This window comes from Chelonia mydas, chromosome 9 (genome assembly GCF_015237465.2).
Source record: "Chelonia mydas isolate rCheMyd1 chromosome 9, rCheMyd1.pri.v2, whole genome shotgun sequence".
NCBI classification, from domain to species: Eukaryota; Metazoa; Chordata; order Testudines; family Cheloniidae; genus Chelonia; species Chelonia mydas.
The window spans coordinates 51,284,265-51,303,687 of NC_057855.1; the positions used below are offsets into that span (position 1 = coordinate 51,284,265).

Here is a 19,423-nt window from a genome sequence, read left to right on the forward strand (position 1 = left end):
GGAAAACAATGGCTTCAACAACCATATCGGTGTCAAAGTGAAACACCAATAAGAAAACAGAGCGCAGTGGCGTTGTTCATTTGAATCACTCCTTGACGCCCTGGGGCTCAAGCAGGTGAGGCAGGGTGGGGGGCCCACACAGGCTGCATTGTAGTGATAGTGTTATAATTCTCTTCTCTTCCATGCCTGGTTTACACCTGAACACAGTTTTAAAGTCTTTTTTTTTTCTCCAAGGTGAAAGTCAAGCAGTAATGTAATGAAAAGTTGACAGGCATAGTTCTTTTTTAATAACTCTGATGTTGTGGAGCTTAAATTGGTTTAACTGGAGCTGAGCTGAATAATAAAATGAGCAAAAAGGAATCCACCTAATAAACTATGAATATTTTTAATCTTCTTTGGAAAGGGTTCAATAGCTTTGTCTGAGTCCTGGGGAGAAGGCGCTGCTTGTTATCCACTTTGGGCCCCGACAGGAGAATTGTGACGGCACAATCCAACATCTGGAGTCTCAAGTGGGAGGATGCAGTGGGCCTGTTGCTGCTCTATAGTTCATATCTCTTGGTTCTAAATTGGATGGCTTGGAATCAGCTGGAGTAGACGGATAGTCATAGCCTAGTGTGGGATTTTCAAAGATGCTTTAATCCCTTAGGCTCCAGCAGTACAAACCAGAACAATGATTATAAATGTCTTTTTAAGAGTCCCAGAACTGGAACAGAAGAGGCAGCTGAATGTCTAATGTGAGCTGGACTAGCAGAACTCTGCAGACGTTTAAGACTAGAATGGAGGTTAATGCTGTGGGCCGGGATTCATTATATGTGCCCAAGTTGAGGCCTAGACCCTCAGAGGATGTTGTAGAAAAGGACTGAAGATCTGCATGGGGAAAGCAGGGATAGACTGATAATGGCCCCATGGAGAAGAGGACATTGGGGGAAAGGCTGATTGGTAGACCCCTGCATTGAGGACACAAAAGGGAGCAGGACGCCGAGGAATGCCCAGCACAGGAGAGATGGTGCAGAGGGGAGATGCGTGTTTTTCAGAATACACTGTGGTTGGGTGATCTACAGCAGCCAAAGAAGCTCAGGTTTTGGAAGCAAAACCCCTGACTCCCTGGACAAAAATTGGGGAAATGTTCCTTTAACCAGAAATAACCAAACCCACCATTAAATCATACATTCCAAGATCTGAATAAAGCAAACATCATAAAAGAAAGGCTAATAGCTTATTATATCTCCGGGCATTTTCCCTTCTTTTTTTCCCCTCTTCCTAGCAACATCTTAATGAATCTTTTTTTATTATCTTTTTCCCTGTCTGTGTTTTTGGTGTTTTTTTTTTCTTAATTTTCACCTTTTGTTAACGTTTTCATTTATTTTTTTAATCTCCCTGCATCTTTCTCTGTTATGTCTATTAGGTATAAACTCAAACACAAAGCAAGTATTATATTCCTGGTAAGAACTGCAAATGCACACATAAAAATCCAATGAAACATCTATGGCACTGTCTACCCACCTTAAAATCAGAATTTCAATTCCAAACCAGCTTCCCCACCCCAGCTGCCACCTCCCAGGCATTGGGTTCTTTCTTGGCTATTGCAAGTTGCTGAATATCAGCACAAACAGGGCACACAGGCCTTGCCAGACCAGTGCTCTATCTATGGACCAAATTAAGGGACTTGCACAGGAAGTCTGTCGCAGGCCCAGGGATGGACCACAGGTCTCCCAAGTTGCAAGCTTAATGTCCTAGCCCATGGATCGTTCTTTCCCAGTTCTCATTGTACTGTGATGGGGGAAGTATGCCTATCTGACTAGGATGGAAATGTCTATTGTGCGAAGAATCTGGACATTAGCGATCAATACACCTACTTCTTCTGCACTTGCTATGTTTAAGTCCCTACCGTCCTCAGTCTGATAAGCCTTAGATCTACACTGAAAGCATTTTCCCCACCCTGCAGCCAGCACTAAAATGTTCAGTGGGACCACAGGTAAAGCAAGCTTGTGAGCTCTGGGTACTGCACTAACTCCGCTCAGATCAGTCCTAAGCAAAATATATTGGGGAGATGTTATGTAATGTTTTCACGGGTGCCTTTCAAATTCATGTGCATACTATAGGTGGAGCCAGTAGCCCATGGTTAAGTTTGCCTATTGCTTTTCACTTTATAAGACCCTTATTTCAGTTGCTTGTTACTGTGTCAGACTTTAACTGGTCAGGTTGAAGTTTTCCATGCTTGGAATCTGCCTCAAGCAGTTTTGTTTGTTTGAAAGTTTCAGCTAAAGTTGCACTACAGTTTGCAAGAATGAGATTAGGGGATTTTTCATGAAGAAGCTCTAGCAGTTCTATGTTTTGCGGGAAAGGCTTGGCATTCAGTAGGGGGTTCACCTAGTAGTTGGGAAGCAAAAGCCCCCACTCCCTGCTTTCCCCTTGGGAAAATCTGCCACCAAGTTATAAACCTCCGAGAATCACACTTGGTGAGAGTTGGACAGCTACAGTCTCTGCAGACTCCATCAGAAGTAAAAGTAAATGTTCCCACTTTTTGAGATTTTGGTTGAGATTTTCAGAGCTATAGGGTATTTAGGTACACTGCTCCCATTGATGTCACAGGGTGTTGTGTAGCTAAATTACCTACCTGGATTTGGAAATCTCAACCCTTATTCATTTGCTTCATAGTGATTCCAAGATATCTTGCTCAAGGGAACAGCAAATTTATTCTAAGCTATTGGCCCTGGTGAGAACTTGTTTCTTCTACAGACTCCAACCCCTCAGAGCTCCTGTGTGTGACCAGACTGTGCATGTGCCATTCGCACAGAGCAGCTGAGCTCCCAGGGCGGCAGGGGCTGAGCAGAATTTTCCCTGCACTCGCTCCTTCTGGATGCTTTGGCAACGGGCATTAGAACTGAGAGCAGGGTGCACCTCTCTCCTGTGTTCTCAGTGCTTCTGCAGCTGGTGCTCCGGCAGCGGGGAGAAAACAGCCTGATTTGAATGAAGAGGGCTGAGAAACAGGAGGGGAGAGGTGGGGGGACTGCAGTGGCCAGGAGGTAGGATGGAGCAGAATGGTGCAGGAACCATGTGGGAGGGACAGGACTGAATGCTTACATAGGCATGGGGTGGGGCAGGATAGAAGCATAGGGGGAAGAGGGCAAGAACCAGCTGCTCTGGGAATGGATTGGAGGAGAGGGGAATAGGAGCTAGGATGGGGCAGGGTGGATATTGGGAATATAGGGGCAGAAGGGTTTACAGCCACTAGAAAGCACTCTCTTCCAGAACCTGGAAATGAAACCACGAGTCCCAAGTCTCTTCATTTCTCTCCTGTTACCAAATGGGCATGAAACTTATTAGCAAAGGATGTGTCTCATCTCCAGCTATTGGGTGGGGAATAGTCTAATAGTGCTTCCTGTTACTCCATTAGCTCAACTCGTAGACGAGTGTGCTGTGGATTTAAAGGTCTGAACCCTGCTGATGAACCAAGTTGGTCAAGATGATAGCATTTTGCCTGTTTGTTAATTAGGAAATTACACAAGTATGATAAAACAACGTTACAGTTGTCAAGCACTTAAAAGTTAGAAAATGCCAGAATTAAGATTGCCCATGCAACTTTAATTTAGCTTCCTTGTGCATATGTGTTGATGTAGTCTTTAATTATATGATCAAATACTGTTTTTTCCATGGGACCCTGGCCTCATTCAGAGTTATTCAATATTTCTCTTTATTCGGGAGTGGCACGGAGCCATGGCTGGTGCTCACATACAGGAGATACCACTGTATAAGAACCTAAATAGGAGAGATTTTTGTTTCATTGGCGGGGGCGGGGGGAGAATAATCACAGGCTTAATTAGAAGCTAAAATAGGGGAAGAGTCCACTATTTCCCGATTCTCTTATCCCCTACTTAATTTCAAACTGCTCCCCACCCAAATTCCACTTCCCCATAGGAACAGAAATTAGATCAGATTATTTCCCGCTGCATAACAAATAGATCACTGCTTTCAGCTGAGCTGGAGAGATCCCTAGGAGGGCTTAGCAGAAGAGTCCTGCCTTAGTGGTGGAGTTGTCGATATCCTTTGTATAAAGGACTTCATTGATATATCTCTGCTGAGGCATGCAGGGAATATATTTCCATGGTGGGCAGTAAGCTGAGGAAGCAGTTCTGCTGCTCACAAGACATACTGCGTGGCTAAATGGATGGGTCCTCTTCTCCTGCAGATGGTGGGAGTGGCAGGCAGTTTGCAAGATGTCTCCCATTAGTATTAATGAAGATCATGCCACTGTATTCCTCTTCCTCCCAAGTAAAATGTCCTTCCCCCATATTAAACACTAGTCTCATTATCTAGCCATTCTAAATTTGTGCTGTCACTTGGTACCTAGGTTGGATACACCTGTTATATGTGCAAGCATTTTAGAGCAAAACTATCCAAAGCTGTCAACAGACACGTAATGCCTGTCTGTTTCCATGGAAACATGCTCCACTGAGCCCAGAACATAATGAGCTGCTCCCAGAGCTGCAAAAATGCTGGACTTTACTATAGCAGCCAGGGGAATTGTCTGCCATGACAGTTATTGAGACAGAATTCCCCTAGGCTACTATACTACCAGTTGCTTAGACTGTGTTTAAAGAGAAAGTACAGTCGTCACCATTAATATGACAATGTTTGCCAACAGGGCTGTCTGGAAGAGCTGCCATTCCCCCTCTCTTCAGGAGCAGGAGATAAGCACAGGGCTACATGCTGCAGGGTGGTAACAGGTAGCGTAAAATCCTATGGATTTGAATGGTGACTGCTGCACAGAAGATGAGGGTATCATTGTGTAGGAGGCTAGTCTCCCTCTATGTGCCATGTTGTGCTCTACTTGTCCTGGCTTTGGTTTTGAGCTCTCTTTGCTTCCTGTAGGGCTTAGAATGGCAACTAATTTAACTTTTCCAAAGTGACATATATCAGAAATACAAGTTCCAGACAAGGTTGCTTTGTGCTCTGGCCCATGTCTCCTCTCAGCCTTTTGCACCCACCCCCAAGTTGTCACTGGTGAATGTGTGTTACAGGTTCTCTGTGCCTGATCCTTTGAGAATAGGAGTCTGTTACCACCCTAGCTAGGAAGCCTGGCCCAACTCAGGCTATAAAGACTCACATTTTTAGCATGAAGTTCCCCATTTCAATCCCCAGTGTGTCAGCCAAGATGGTAGCCATCACTCTAACATGCTTGATGCTATATTAACAAGTAGCCCTGTGGAAGAGAGGATCTGCTAAATACCCCTGTGACAGATATGACAATATCCTGAACGCACCTTACTGCTTTAAGTAAAATCTTACTATAAGGAGTGTATATAACACTGTGGGCCAGGGACTTTATGTAATTCAGGAAAGGAAAGGGAGTACAGCCCCAGTAGGAGGTGCTTTGGCAAATTCACTCAGTCTTGCATATACTGGTTCAAACTGGATTTTTTTTAGAGATCAGTAGACAAAGAAAGAACTTTAGGATAAACAGCCTGAGTTTAAACTGATTCAGGGCCTGCTTTCTGATCCAGCGATGGACAGGACCTCTGTCCAAGGGGGTCCCCAATCCTTGTGGAGATGGGGAAGCAGAGGATGACCTTAAATAAGCTTATTAGTATGTGAGCAGGTTCTTTTATTGTTTTTAATATGGTTTTCTCTGTAATGCTTTTACCTTAAGAATAAATGTGCTTGCTTGGAGTGAGCTGCTTATGTTGTTTATAGCATCTGTGACATTACTGACAAAATCTGTAACCTTATAGATCGCTGTTGCAACCACTGGTATATATTTGCAACAAATATTGTACAAAGATTGTTGTGTGAGGTGTCTAAGAGAAGGCTATGATTTGCTGGTTATGATTATGCTATCTGTATATGTGTATCATTTTTGTAGTTGAAGTTATGAATATTGGCTCTATACTGTCTGTAGTTGAAACTTGTGCTATGCTTCTGGGTGACACCCCAGACAATTTGGTGTCAGCTCTGCCTAGCCTGCTTGATGGCCCATTAAGGACCATCGGCCATACAATTAACCCATTGAGAGAAAGCAGATACACCTTGTGACTCAGCAAGGTATGCAGGCACATGCCTGTGTACAGAACTCTGAGGTTTTTCCATTCCATGTGATGGACAACTTGTCTTTGGGACAAAGAAAGCAGAGACCACATGGCAAGAGAATATAAAAAGCTGTGGCAGCTCCTCCATCTTGTCTTCAATCCTGTTTCTTACCTCTGGAGGGACTTTGCTACAAATGGAAGTTCTACACAAAGGACTGATGACCCATCCCAGCTGTGGATGTACTCCAGAGACTTGATTTGAACCTGCAGTTTATTCCACCATTGCTACAAGCCTGAACAAAGAACTTTGCCATTACTATATGTAATTTATTCCATTTAACCAATTCTCACTCTCATCTATATCTTTTTCCTTTTATGAATAAACCTTTAGATTTTAGATTCTAAAAGATTGGCAACAGCGTGATTTGTGGGTAAGATCTGATTTGTATATTGACCTAGGTCTGGGGCTTAGTCCTTTGGGATAGAGAAAACCTCTTTTCTTTTACTGGGGTATTGGTTTTCGTAACCATTTGTCCCCATAATGAGTGGCACTGGTGGTGATACTGGGAAACTGGAGTGTCTAAGGGAATTGCTTGTGTGACTTGTGGTTAGCCAGTGGGGTGAAACCGAAGTCCTCTCTGTCTGGCTGGTTTGGTTTGCCTTAGAGGTGGAAAAACCCCAGCCTTGGGCTGTAACTGCCCTGCTTTAAGCAATTTGTCCTGAATTGGCACTGTCAGTTGGGTCCCACCAGAACCAGCATTGTTACAGCATCTCAAGAGAAAGCAAAGCAGACCTGCTTAGTGGACTTTACTAAGGAATTCAGAGTGCAGGCAGGGAGCTGTGCAGCCTGGAAATACCCCGGTCAGGAGGGAGAGAGACTCATGCCTCTGCCCAAGAGAGGTGATGGCTGGGGAGCCAGAAACCCAAGCGTGGGTGGCCTTGCTGGACCATGGATGGAGAATACAGGTGTAGATGCCCTGAAATGTGACAATTTCACTTCTTCTGGAGTGAAGTGAACTCCATGAAACTCCTCCTCCAGGTTCCAGGAAGCACTTGGTGCATGCTGGGGCTCTTTGTAACTATTGCAGATGGCAGGGAAGGGATAGAAGAGTTTATACCAAAATGTGATTTTTGTTTGTTTTGCTTTCTTTCAAGTTGGTGGCTTCCCTTTAATACAGCAACTTCTTGCAGTTACCCTAGCAATCAAGCTGGTTACAGGCTATTGTCCCATGTTCAAGATCATCTTCATCAAATAGTAAGCATTCATTCAAAATCACTCGAGTTTATGATGCTTTAATGGCTTACCAAGGGGGGTTCGCTGCCCCTTATGTTAAGAATGATTATGCAGAGAGTAAATGCATCAGACCACATTACAAAGGTGGAATGGCGGAGTGTCAAACAGGAGAAGTGAGGAAAATGCTCCTGGGAGAACTTATCATTTCTTACTTCTTTCCATGTCAACCTGCAGTTATTTGAAGTGTCTTTTGTCAATTTCTTGGCATTTTAGAAAAGTTTGTTCAGTTTGATTGAAGCTCTAGACAAAAAAGAACAGATAGAGTATGAGCAAGTGATGTCCTATTGAATGGCCTATAGTCCCCGGTGGAATGACAAGTTCAGTTCGTTACTGGCAAAGGTCTGTCATTCTTAAACAGTGTCACTATCAATAAAAGATTTGCCATCTCCTAAAACCAGTTCCCACCCAGCACTAAATATAGTGCTCTAGCATCAGAGGTACTGACTGCCCTCAGACTAAACCACAGTCCATGACAGTTGAGTGGATTCAATACCTCACAGGGGGCAAGCTGAGAAATCAAACTCATAAATATAAATCTTGGTGCATTAGATGTGATCGCACGGGTTCACGATCCTTTGTTTGTACAGCGTCTAGCACTATGGGGTCCTGATCTATAACTGGGCTGCCTAGGTGCTACAGTCAAACTCCTACTAATTATTGTTTTATTTTGCGGTAACCTAGGAGCCCCACTCATGGACCAGAACCCCATTGTGTCCAGTGCTGAACAAGAAAACAGACAATGACAGCAATTATGGAATGAACCTCTGAGATGATGTGAATATTAGGGTAATATCATTCCTATTTTGTCCCTCTATTAAGGCACTCACATTCCATGGGACTACTATGCACATAAAGTCACACGTGCTTAATTACATTGTTGAATCAGGGCCATATAATTAAGCATCTCTGACTCATTAGCAATATTGCTGCCAAGTGTGCAACAGCCTATGTTGGGTTTTCTACTGTTTGACCACAGGAGGCAATGCTGAGGTGGCTCTGGGGAGATTCCTGTGGGCTGAACAATGACAATAGCTGCTAATCTGCTATAATCTCTGCATTTATACCACAGTGAACATCTGCCATAGGGGTGGACCTGACACCAATATCTGTAATCCTAAATTGCTCTCTTAAAGAAAAGAAGAAAAATTTAAATAAAATAATGAAAAAAAGTAATAAAAAGTTAGTTTTGCAAGAAGCTGACAGATTTGGCAGAGTGTTCATTATATGCCATATCAGTAAGTATATGAAATGTCAGTGTGAAGGGAATTCATTTCTCAGTAACAAGCGTGACAGACTATTGAATTGAACAGAGAAGGAGACTGCAGGCAGCAGGGTGATGAGGTTATAATCAGAATTTCACTCCACCAGAGTTTACTTGAAGAGGGTTTTCATTTTAGTTTTTAAAAGTCCATTTTTTGCCTAAAGCAAAGAAGTTATGGTCAAGGCTCCTTGCACAGATGTATTATTCAGTGGCGATTCAATGCTGAGCATGGTGCAGGGTGTCAAGGGAGACCCACGCCTTTCCAGCCGGTCACAGAGAGCTGGTTCATTTTTTATTTTTCTCTCCTGTCAAACTCCAGCCCTGCTGGGCTCAGAAATCCTAATGAAGTTTGTCTCATTTGTTCTGGACTGAAGGAGGCCTCAATTTGTCTGGTTGTGACATATAACCCTTATAGGCAAATTCATTCACTGGATGTGACTGTGCAGGTACTATTAAAGTCAATGGAGGGCACCCTTCGGGGAGCAGAATTTGGTCGTGACACTGAAAGTGCAAGGGAGCTGAGAGATGGGAGGGTGTGTGTGTCTGTGTGGGGGGGGGGAGGGGAGGGAGGGTGGACAGAGTCTGAAAAAGGAGCTGGACTGACAAGGGAGGGAAGGAAGGAGAAAACACAAAGGGAAGATAGCTTTAAAGGGGACAGTGACTGATTTCGCATTTCCCTGAAATATCCTTGGGAGACCTCATTGAACTAAGTTTAACTATCTTTTGAATCCACTGTATTAAATACAAAGTTTATGTATTCCCGGAAATGAGATCACAGCCGAACTGTATAAAGAAATAACTGAATTGCCAATCCAATGTTCTGATTCTGAGACAGTTCTGAACTTCTAACCACAGGAAAACCCAGTTGTCGGTTCTTCAAAACTCACAGCTACCAGAGCTGGAATTTGGGTGACCTCTGGTAAGCTTGTTAACATGTGAATAGGTTCTTTAATGTTTTCTCTGTAATGCTTTTACCTTAACAATAAATGTACTTGCTTAGAAAGTCCTGTGTGGTAACTTGTAACTGCAGGCAACTACATTGTTCATAACCTCTGGGGAGAAAGCAAAGCACAGACGCTGGGCTTTCAGGCAGTCTGGCTTGCTGGGGGTATCATAATGAAGGCAGGGAGCTGTGCAGTCTGAAAAATCCCTAGATAGGAGGGGAAAGATGAGGATCTCTACCCAAAGAGGTGACAGCTGAGGACCTGGGACCTAGAGTGGATGCTCTTGAGGGACCATGGAGAGGGAAATACTGGTGCAGTCTGCAAATGAAAGCTAAAATCTTGACATAACCACAGAAATATGATCCTGATCCAAAGTCATTGAGCCTGGTGGCTATTGACTTTCTTGGGCGTTGGATCAGACCCTGTGTGCTATATGCTCTCACCAGGCAATTAAAGCATTTGGTAAATAAACAAATTTAAACTCAGCTTTAATAAAAACATCTTTGATAAGTCCCTCAAGGACACACTGCCTGTTCACTAAAGGTGTTCCAGAACTCACCATTCTGGGACACCAAAGATATCACTAGAGCTAGCTCTAAAAGGGAATTAGTCCCAGGGGCTCTTAAATCTATAGATTAGTTTTAAATTACCTATTCTGTAAAGAATAAAAAGAAAAGTTTAAAAATTCATCCTAGACAAACAAATCTCTTTGTATTTGAGTACCCTTCAATCATTAATGGATTTTCTCCTTGGAAAACCCCTGTCAGGTAGGAAAGTACTATCACCCCTTTTTATACATGGGGATCTCATGTATAGAGAGATTAAGTGACTTGCCCAAGGTTAGAGAGCCTGTGGTTGCACTGGAAAGAGAAATTGGGTATCTTGAGTCTTAGTGGAGTGTTCTGTCCACTAGAGAAGTGGGTTTCAACCTTTTTTTTTCATTTGTGGACCCCTAAAAATTTCAAATGGAGGTGTGCCCCCCTTTGGAAATTGTAGACACAGTCTGTGGACTCCCATGGGTCCATGGACCTCTGGTTGAAAACCACTGCACTAGAGCATCTCTCCAACATGAGCTCTGTCATTTAGTGAATAGGCCTTGTCTTGCCTTCTCCAGAGGGGTGAATTCCTGATTAAACAGGCCTACCTTTCACCATAAAATACTCACTCTGAAATGTTTTAATCTTGCTGAATGACATTGTATCTAGTATTTCAGAAATTTCTAAAATCTCCAGAATCCTCTTACCTCCTTCCCATTTTCATTTATTTTTTTCATTACAACAATTTCTTCCCTTAGGCCCCCAACCTCAACTTCGTTCTCCTAGGATTGTGCCTATAACCCCATCCCCTGATCTTTATGGAAGAGCACTTGCCTTTCTGGAAGATATGCTTTAGCCAAACACAAGTTACTCAATGCAGGGGCAACAGGCTGAAATTCTTTGGCTTGTGTTACACAGGAGGAAGTCAGACTAGATGATCTAATGGTCCCTTCTGGTTTTCAGCTCCATCAGTGTGTGAATACATAGCTCCGAGAAGGACTGAGCTAGAATAAGATGTGTGTCATCTGGCTGAGAAAGGGTAATGAGGGGTAGAAGTATAAACACGGACATCCTGTAAAAAGGAGACGTTTATTGCACCGTGACTTAGAAGCACAGACCTGGTATTTTTTTATATTTCTATCAGAGTCTGCTCAGTAATCGCTGCCCTCTTTTTGACATGGAATTAGTTGCACAGTAACCATTACTAAGCCCAGGGGATGTTCAGCCAATCAGTGAAGGCTGAACTGGGTGACTCTTCTTAACCTTAAAAGCTGGAATTGTGGGGAAGTTCTCATGCAATAGCATGATGCTGTTGTCTTGTGACTCAACAGGAAAGTGGAAGCACTGAGAGTTAAATGAACTATGAGAATATTCATATATTGGTGATTTTCAAATTCTTGTCTCCAGCCCCTCCATGGCACCTGTATTGGTATGAGTGGGTTTCTCATCCATTGTTCAATCTGGAGCACCTTTGCTTTGCTCTTTAGCCCTTTAGCCTAACACACAAATTTGTCACATAGTATAATCTGATTGAAAAAATGGAGACAAGCTTGGAATGCCTCACAGAGACACGTGGTGGAATCCTGGCTCCATTGAGGTCAATGAGAGTTTTGCCATTTAATTCAGTGGAACAAGGATTTCACCCCTGGTGTGTCCCTTTTAATCTTTTTTTAGTCTAACTGGTGTTTGGTACTTCTGTGATCAAGTCATCTACTATCTCTAGAGAGATTTCTACTATCAGAAATCTTCACTAGTCTACCAGACAAAGGTGTAGAAAGACCCTGTGGCTGGAAGCTGAAGCTAGATAAATTCAGACCAGAGATCAGGTGCAAATTTTAACAGGGACAGATATTAACCTTTGGGACAACTTACGAAGGGATGGGATGGATTCTTCATCACTGGAAGTCTTTAAATCCAGAAGGACATTTCTTTATCCTTTCTTGCTCCAGTCCTTACTAGTATTACTGTTTCCTATATACTGTATGGTGCTCTAGTAAATTATGTGGTACATTAGCAGAGCCCCAGTGTAATTTTCTAATCCCTTCTCCTCCTCACCATGGTCAGCCTTGTTTCCCTCCACACAAGTATATGTATATGCAGGACTAACAGGTGTGGGTTTTAGTGCTGTCTGCCCTGATTTTTTATTACAGTCTGCTAGATCGCTGGTAAGAGTGCTTACTTGGCAAACAATGGGACGGGCTGCCCATATATACACCTGCGTGTACATTTTTTTTAACTATTCCACATTCTAGACTCCTCTACCACACTTAAATATGTCTTTATATAGGACTTCAGGCGAGGCAGTATGTTTACCAATCCACGTTTGCATGGCAACATTTACTCAAAGGATAATTCTCCGGAGCTGTCAGAGCATGGCTCACCTCTTGACTGACACTTCCATTAATCTATACAAGATACAGATGACTCCTGGAATGCTGCATGACCAGATTTGCTTTGAATGTTGTGGCTGGTTCAGCCCCTTTCCCATTATATATAGTGAGAAGGCAATTATAGGATAGCTTTCTGACTCTAGTTTTGGCACAGCTCACAAGGACTTCTCCCTGTAATCAGGAAATTCATTCCCATCAGCCTCAGATTTAATTATTTCTCCACCTGCCCATCCTTTTTTAAAGCCAGGCTTCTCTCCATTTCTCCGTAGCTGAGAACAAACTTTGGCTTGTCTCTGGAGTTCTATCCTCCATCCAGACCCTGCTTATCTGGGTTGGAGTAGTTTCTCTGTAGGATCAGTTGTGTTGGTGGAGACAGATGAGACATGGTTAAGACAATGTAGTATATCAGGGAACAATTCTACCAAGGAGGAGGTAGAATGGTAGTTAGGTGTTTTTGCAGTTTAGTGCCATGGGGTATGGATTACAAGCTGCTTTGTTTTTGAGAGCTCTCTGAGGGATAACAACATGATCCCCATTATGAATCAAGATGGCTTTTTCTTCATTACAGCTCTGGTTGGGATGTATGAAAAGTTCCCAGCCTCGCCTACTCCCTGTTTTAATATCCCATTGCTTAGGCCACAGAGACAATTTAAGGAGGAGAGAGATAGCAACTATTGCTACCATTCTCACTTGGTAGAGGTTAAGATTCTTCCAAAGGAAGGCAACTAACTTTCTTGCCCAACACCTTTATTAAGCCAGATTGGCAAGACATTCCAGGAAATATTGCATTTATTGAAGGAAACAAACTGCTGTCTGTAGGCCAGTTGGTCCACAGGCAAAATATCTCTTTCTGATTACATGTATTATGTTTTTAAAGGCATTGAATAATTTAAAGAACTAATTAGCTTATTCAACTTGTCAATGACCAGTGCTTTGCACATTCATCTTGTGGGTTGTTATTGTGTGGCCTTCGGAACTGCTGGGAGACACTCTCTCAGGGAATGTGTGATGTTATTGACATGAACTGTGACTGTATAGATCATTGTTGCAACCAGGGTCCTATGGTTGCATCAGGTCTTGTGCAGAGGAGGGCAAGTGGGGTGTCTATGGAAAGGTTGTAGTTTGCTGGTTATGATTATGCTGTCTGTATGTGTGTATTATTTTTGTATTTTAAGTTATGAATATTCACTATGTACTTGTACCTCAGTGTGTTTGATTCTAAGTAGCCTCAGTGAAGCATTTGGTCAGCTTCTTGAGAAAGGACTCTTCTCAGTAAGTGCCCAATCAAGACACACTTAACTGACAGTGGACTTTGGGAGATGCCAATGCACATCTGAGCTTTCCTCGGAATGTTCAAACTAACATCTAAATAATGGCGTCGGCCTGCAAAAAGCTGAATCATTCATAGACATGTGACTTGCCTAGTGGCTACAAACTCCATCTTGTTGCTGTGACTTTGCACAGAAGAACAAAGGGGTTTCTGCACACAAGAGAAAGGATATAAAAGGCCATGGAAAACCCCTCCATTTTGTTTTCAGCTGGCCTAAGATATGGTCTCTCTACCCCAAAGAGATGCCTGAAAGAAACTGGAACACAGGACAGTAACTACAGGGGTGTAAGTGATTTCTGGACCCAGACTAGGAAGGAGTCTAGTCTGTGAAAGAAGCTTATTGGAACATCTCTGAGGGTGAGATGTACCTGCATTCAGTTTCCTACTGTACTAGGCTTAGATTTGTGTGGTTTTGTTTTATTTTGCTTGGTAACTTACTTTGTTCTGTCTGTTATTACTTTGAACCACTTAAATCCTACTTTTTATAGTTAATACAATCACTTTTTGCTTATTATTGAACCCAGAGTTAGTCACTAACACCTGGGGGAGAAGACAGCTGTGCATATCTCTCGATCAGTGTTATAGAGCAGTGCTACTCAAAGTGGTGGTCCGTGGACCGGTGCTGGTCTGCAAGCCATGGGCTGCCGAACTGTGCACACATTGGGAAAAAAAATTGCTGGTCCCCCACATCAGATAGCTTCGGAAGCACTGTTATAGAGGGTGGACGATTTATGAGTTTACCCTGTATAAGCTTTATACAGAGTAAAACAGATTTATTTGGGGTTTGGATCCCACTGGGAGTTGGGTATCTGGGTGCTGGAGACAGGAGCACTTTCTAAGCCATTTTCAGTTAAGTCTGCAGCTTTGGGGGTGTGGTTCAGACCTGGGTCTGTGTTTGCAGCAGGCTAGTGTGTCTGGCTCAACAAGGCAGGGTTCTGGAGTCCCAAGCTGGCAGGGAAAACGGGCTCAGAGATAGTCTCAGCACACCAGGTGGCAGTCCCAAGGCAGTTTCTGTGACCCAACCTGTCACAGAATGTTTGCCCAATAATTGATCATTGGGTCAGTAGAGCCTTCAAAGTTATGACAGTGATATTTAAAGAGTCTCTTTCCTTAAGAAGAGCCGTAGCATGTCCTTGTTGTTAATATGGATGGTCCCTCTTTCTCCTGAACACTAACTGCAGACACATGCAGTATTTTCCCTCATCTCTGGCCTGTGTTCAGCATCACAGTTATTGTACTGAACGAATACATGTTGGGGGCAAAAGTGTGATACAGAGGGGTCTGGAGGGAAATTGCTGCCATTTTAGTGTGCCTTGTAAACTCTCTCTACTGATCTAGCGCAGAAGCGATTCCAAGTATTCCTGATGATCTAGTCAAAAAGATGCTGGTGCAGGTTAAAATGTAAATAAAATGGAGCTGTAATGGTTTTTCCTTCCATTGGAAACACAATCAGTTGGAAAGATGGTTTAATGGAAATGGCAAATCAGTAAGGAAAAATAATAATTTTCTAGCATCCTAGACAGTAGTACTATCCTCCACAGAAATAAGAAATATAAAAGCACATTAGAAAGTATCCAGGTCGTAGAATGTTGTGACTTTTGTTTGTCATATATAGTACACTGAGCAGGGGCTAAAATATATGCTATAGACCCACCATGTCATATGTAACTACACCACGGATTGTTTTCCTGTGGGGGGTGGGGTCACAAGCTGTGGACATGTTGCAAACAGCTCCAAGGGGGTCATGACCAGCCTCCCTTTCTTTATGGCTAGATGAGAGAGGGATCCTGACTTTTGTTTTTCTGTTGTAACATGAGGACACAGGATGGAAAAGGTTAAAAACTCTCTATAGCTATACGTAACTCTGCTTCTGGACACATTGGACACAAGGTTGCTGTCCTGTTTTTTTTCATAGCCTTGCTTGGAATTCGTCCTGGATATTTGAGAGGTCTATAACCCGTGTGCTGTGATTGCTGTGTTCCACCAGAAGAACAGAACTATTATCCTGTAGGGGGAGTTTTGTGACCTTGGAGGACAGAACTGTCACTGGGACTGGACCAAAATTATAGAACTAGCTTGCACAAAAGATGAGAGATCACAGACTTCACTGCTGCTTACAGAGCTTCATGTAAAACCCGCCTCTTTGGACAAGTTTCTTGCTGTAACAGATTCATTTAAAAAATCCACCCAAACCTCTCCGCTTGACACTCGATGGCAGGGAAACAAGAGAGAACATAGTTATCTCTTTACTTTGGGGAAGGTGCTCGCACTACAGTGAGGAGAGGTAGAGCCGGTCAGGAAATTTCTGTCCAAATTTTGTTCCATGGCAAATGGCTTTTCAGTGAAATGAAAATTCTTATGGAAAAATCCATTTTCATTGAAAAGTATCAAATGTTTGTTTTAAAATGGAAAAACCTCCAAGGTGGTTACTGAAGAAAACAAAAACATTTTTTGTTTTTGAGAGGGTTTTGGTTCTTCATCAAACAGTCCAAAAAATGGATGAAAAATTTCAAGAAAAATGAAAAAATTCCCTTTTCTTTATCCAAAATAAAAAGTGTGTGTGTGGGGAGTCATTTTCTGACTAGTTCTAAATATAAGTAGGCAATAGGCAGATTTCTCATACCTAATGCTACCATTCCATGGAGTTTATTATTTTTTTTTAATAGAGCAGGTCTTACCAAAGGCTGCGGTGTAACTGTACACATGAGGTGTACACACTGCAATCAGTTTGTGTTCAAGAATATATATGCTTGCATATGGTGACTATTCAGTTCAGATTTCCTGGCATATCTCATTGGAATATGTAATGTAATAACACAGACAAACACAGACAAAAGTTACTTTGAATAAAATAACTTTATCAGCACCACTCATGGGGCGTTCATTACAGGCTCATCCTAGAATGACATGACAGTAATACCACACAGAAATTCAGTGACATTTACTTCCACCAGAAATGAGGACTTGGGATATGGGGGCCTCTCATAAGATCTTGACAGAAATCACATAACATCTGGTGACAGTGTGGTAATTAACTTGCATCACCAGTGAACACTCACTCCTGGCTCTCACATGGCATTCAATAGCTGAGATTAATTTCTGATATCAGTTATTTGTTTATTGCAAATCAGAGACCTCTGCTCAAAGTGATAACCCATGTCAATGAGAAACTGAACTCTGCAGGCCTGTTCCTTTTGCTAACTGCTTGGCTGCCCCTACATGTGTGATGGCAAAACAGGGGGTAGTCAAACATCAAGAAGTGGTGTTGGATGGATCTTGTGGAAAAAGGGACACTTCATTTTATTATTTTTATCTCTATTACAGTAATGCTTGCAGGCCCCAGCTATGACCAGATCCCATTGTGTTTGGCACTGTGCATGCACGCACACTGGGAGATTGACCCTGCTCCAAAGAACTTACATTCTAATCAGACAAGGCATGAGAGGGGAAACAGAAAGACAAAGTGACTTGCCCAAAGACCTGCAGCAGATCAGTGGAAAAGCCAGTATTAGAACCCAAGTCTTCTGATTCCCAGTCTTGTATGCTAGCCACTAGGCAACACTGCCTCCCAGCATAGCTCACAGGGAACTCATCTAAAATGGTATGCATGTCAGTCACACAGGCTACTTCAGATTCTGTTAAGTCCTGTACTGCAGCATTGTTGCTGTGGCTGTATCTAATGAGATAATTTATGAAGTACAAGCCCTCCTGAAGGGGGTGAAATTACCACACTGAATTATAAGTTCATTGATAAAACACAGCTCCCTAATATCCCAAGAAAACTTTGGCAACAGTTGACCAACCCAAAGATGCATCTAGATAGTGGTGATTTAAAAGAAGTAAAGAGCAAAGGTTTGTTTGATTACAACATCTTTGTCAGTTGTGTTGGGGATAAAATAACACCTTTCAGTCTCGTGCCTGAGGCTATGTGTGATGGGAAATACCTGCTATACTTTTCCATACACAGAGTAGCCACATACTTCAGTCTAAATGGACTTGATTTTAGAGGAAGGACAACAGTAACAAGAAAGAACAACAGTAAAGTCTCTGTGAGGAAGCACAGCGTGTGAGTAGCCAGCTGTTCTCTCTGCGGCATAAGCAGTGCTCTTAGAAATTTAAAGGTGCAGTACACAGAAAACAAAGATGTGACTGTTTCATGGCAACATACAGCACAATATTAAATAGTACTTCTCAGTGTTACAGCACTTTCCATCATGGGATCTCAAAGCCTTTTATAAAGAATGAATCCTTACCAGATTCCTAAATTAGGTAGTAGTATTATATAGTTTTAGGGATGGGGAAATGGAACTGTAGATGATAAGTTGTTTGCCTATAGACCTGTGTTCTCTTCTGTTACCTTATGGCCAACGTCAAGACTGGACCTTAAATTTGCTGACTTTCAACTTTTACTTGAACCACAGGATCATCTTACCTCTGTTATTCTATGGCAATGATTCTGAACAGGGGGTACGCAGAGGTCTTCCAGGGGGTACATCAACTCATCTAGATATTTGCCTAGGTTTACAACATAAAAAGCACTAACAAAAGCCAATACAAACTAAAATTTCACACAATGACTTGTTTATACTGATTTATATAGTATAAGCTGAAACTTAAGTATAATAGCTATAGTCCAATTCATTTATTTTATAATTATATGGTAAAAATGAGAAAGTAAGCAATTGTTCAGTAACAGTGTGTTGTGACACTTCTGTATTTTTGCGTCTGATTTTGTAAGCAAGTAGTTTTTAAATGAGGTGAAACTTGTGGGTAGGCAAGACAAATCAGAGTCCTGAAAGGGGTATAGTAGTTCAGAAAGGTTGAGAGCCACTGCTCTACAGATTGTCTGTTACATGTTGTGCATCTTCCCTCTCATCACTTTGCTTGTCTGTGACCAATGCAAACCAACTGCCAGGTTTGCTGAGGAAATTTTGAGGCAGGTGGCAGAGGCAGAAAAGTGGTAAAAACCAGTTTTAAACAGCAAAGTTAAAACCTTACTTAGTAGAGGCACATGATCTGTGAAAAGGTTTGGGTGGTAACAGAGGTTGGATACCAGGATTGTGTATAGTAGGAAATACTGTATAGACAAATCCATTCTCATACAGCTTCTCTATTGTTTCCACAGCAGCAGAAGAAAATCAACTACTGATTAATCTACTGTCCCCTCCCGTCTGCGTGTACCTTACAGTTTCCTAATCTTTCTGCATGTAAAACCTCTCAACCACAATATTGGAGTAATGTAGAATTTTTTCATTAAATTACCTTTTATCTCAGTGTTTTGTGTTTTGTTCTTTCTGCATAATGGCTGAGTACCACTTGTGCGCTAAGGGCATAACTGTCCTTATGTGCATTATTGATTGCACCCTGAGTGTCCAATCGTGGAGCCCTTCCACACTAAGAGTGGTTGTCCTGTTGGTTTTAATGGAGCTAGTCACATAAGTAAATGCACATCAATGCGAGGAAGGGCTCTACAATGGGTCCCTAACCGCGTTGTGCAAAGCACATGGAAAAGAAGGCAGAATGGTGGATGTGGAGCCAGCGTAAGGCTGAGTCTGGCCAAATGCTCCAGAATCACTTAAAGCCCAAGGGAAGGGCCAGGACTTGCAAAAGGAGGCCACAGTACAGTGCAAAGCCAACTCCTG

At 42.5% G+C, this 19,423-nt stretch overlaps 1 long non-coding RNA gene across 1 annotated transcript in view; it reads left to right on the forward strand.

Moving 5' to 3' along the window:
* The window catches only part of LOC122461853, a 102,091-nt gene extending 83,090 nt beyond the window's left edge, over positions 1-19,001 (forward strand). The window contains exon 3 of the long non-coding RNA XR_006284069.1: positions 18,907-19,001. This is a non-coding gene — a long non-coding RNA (uncharacterized LOC122461853). The remainder of the gene's footprint in view (positions 1-18,906) is intronic.
* Positions 19,002-19,423: the final 422 nt, after the last annotated feature.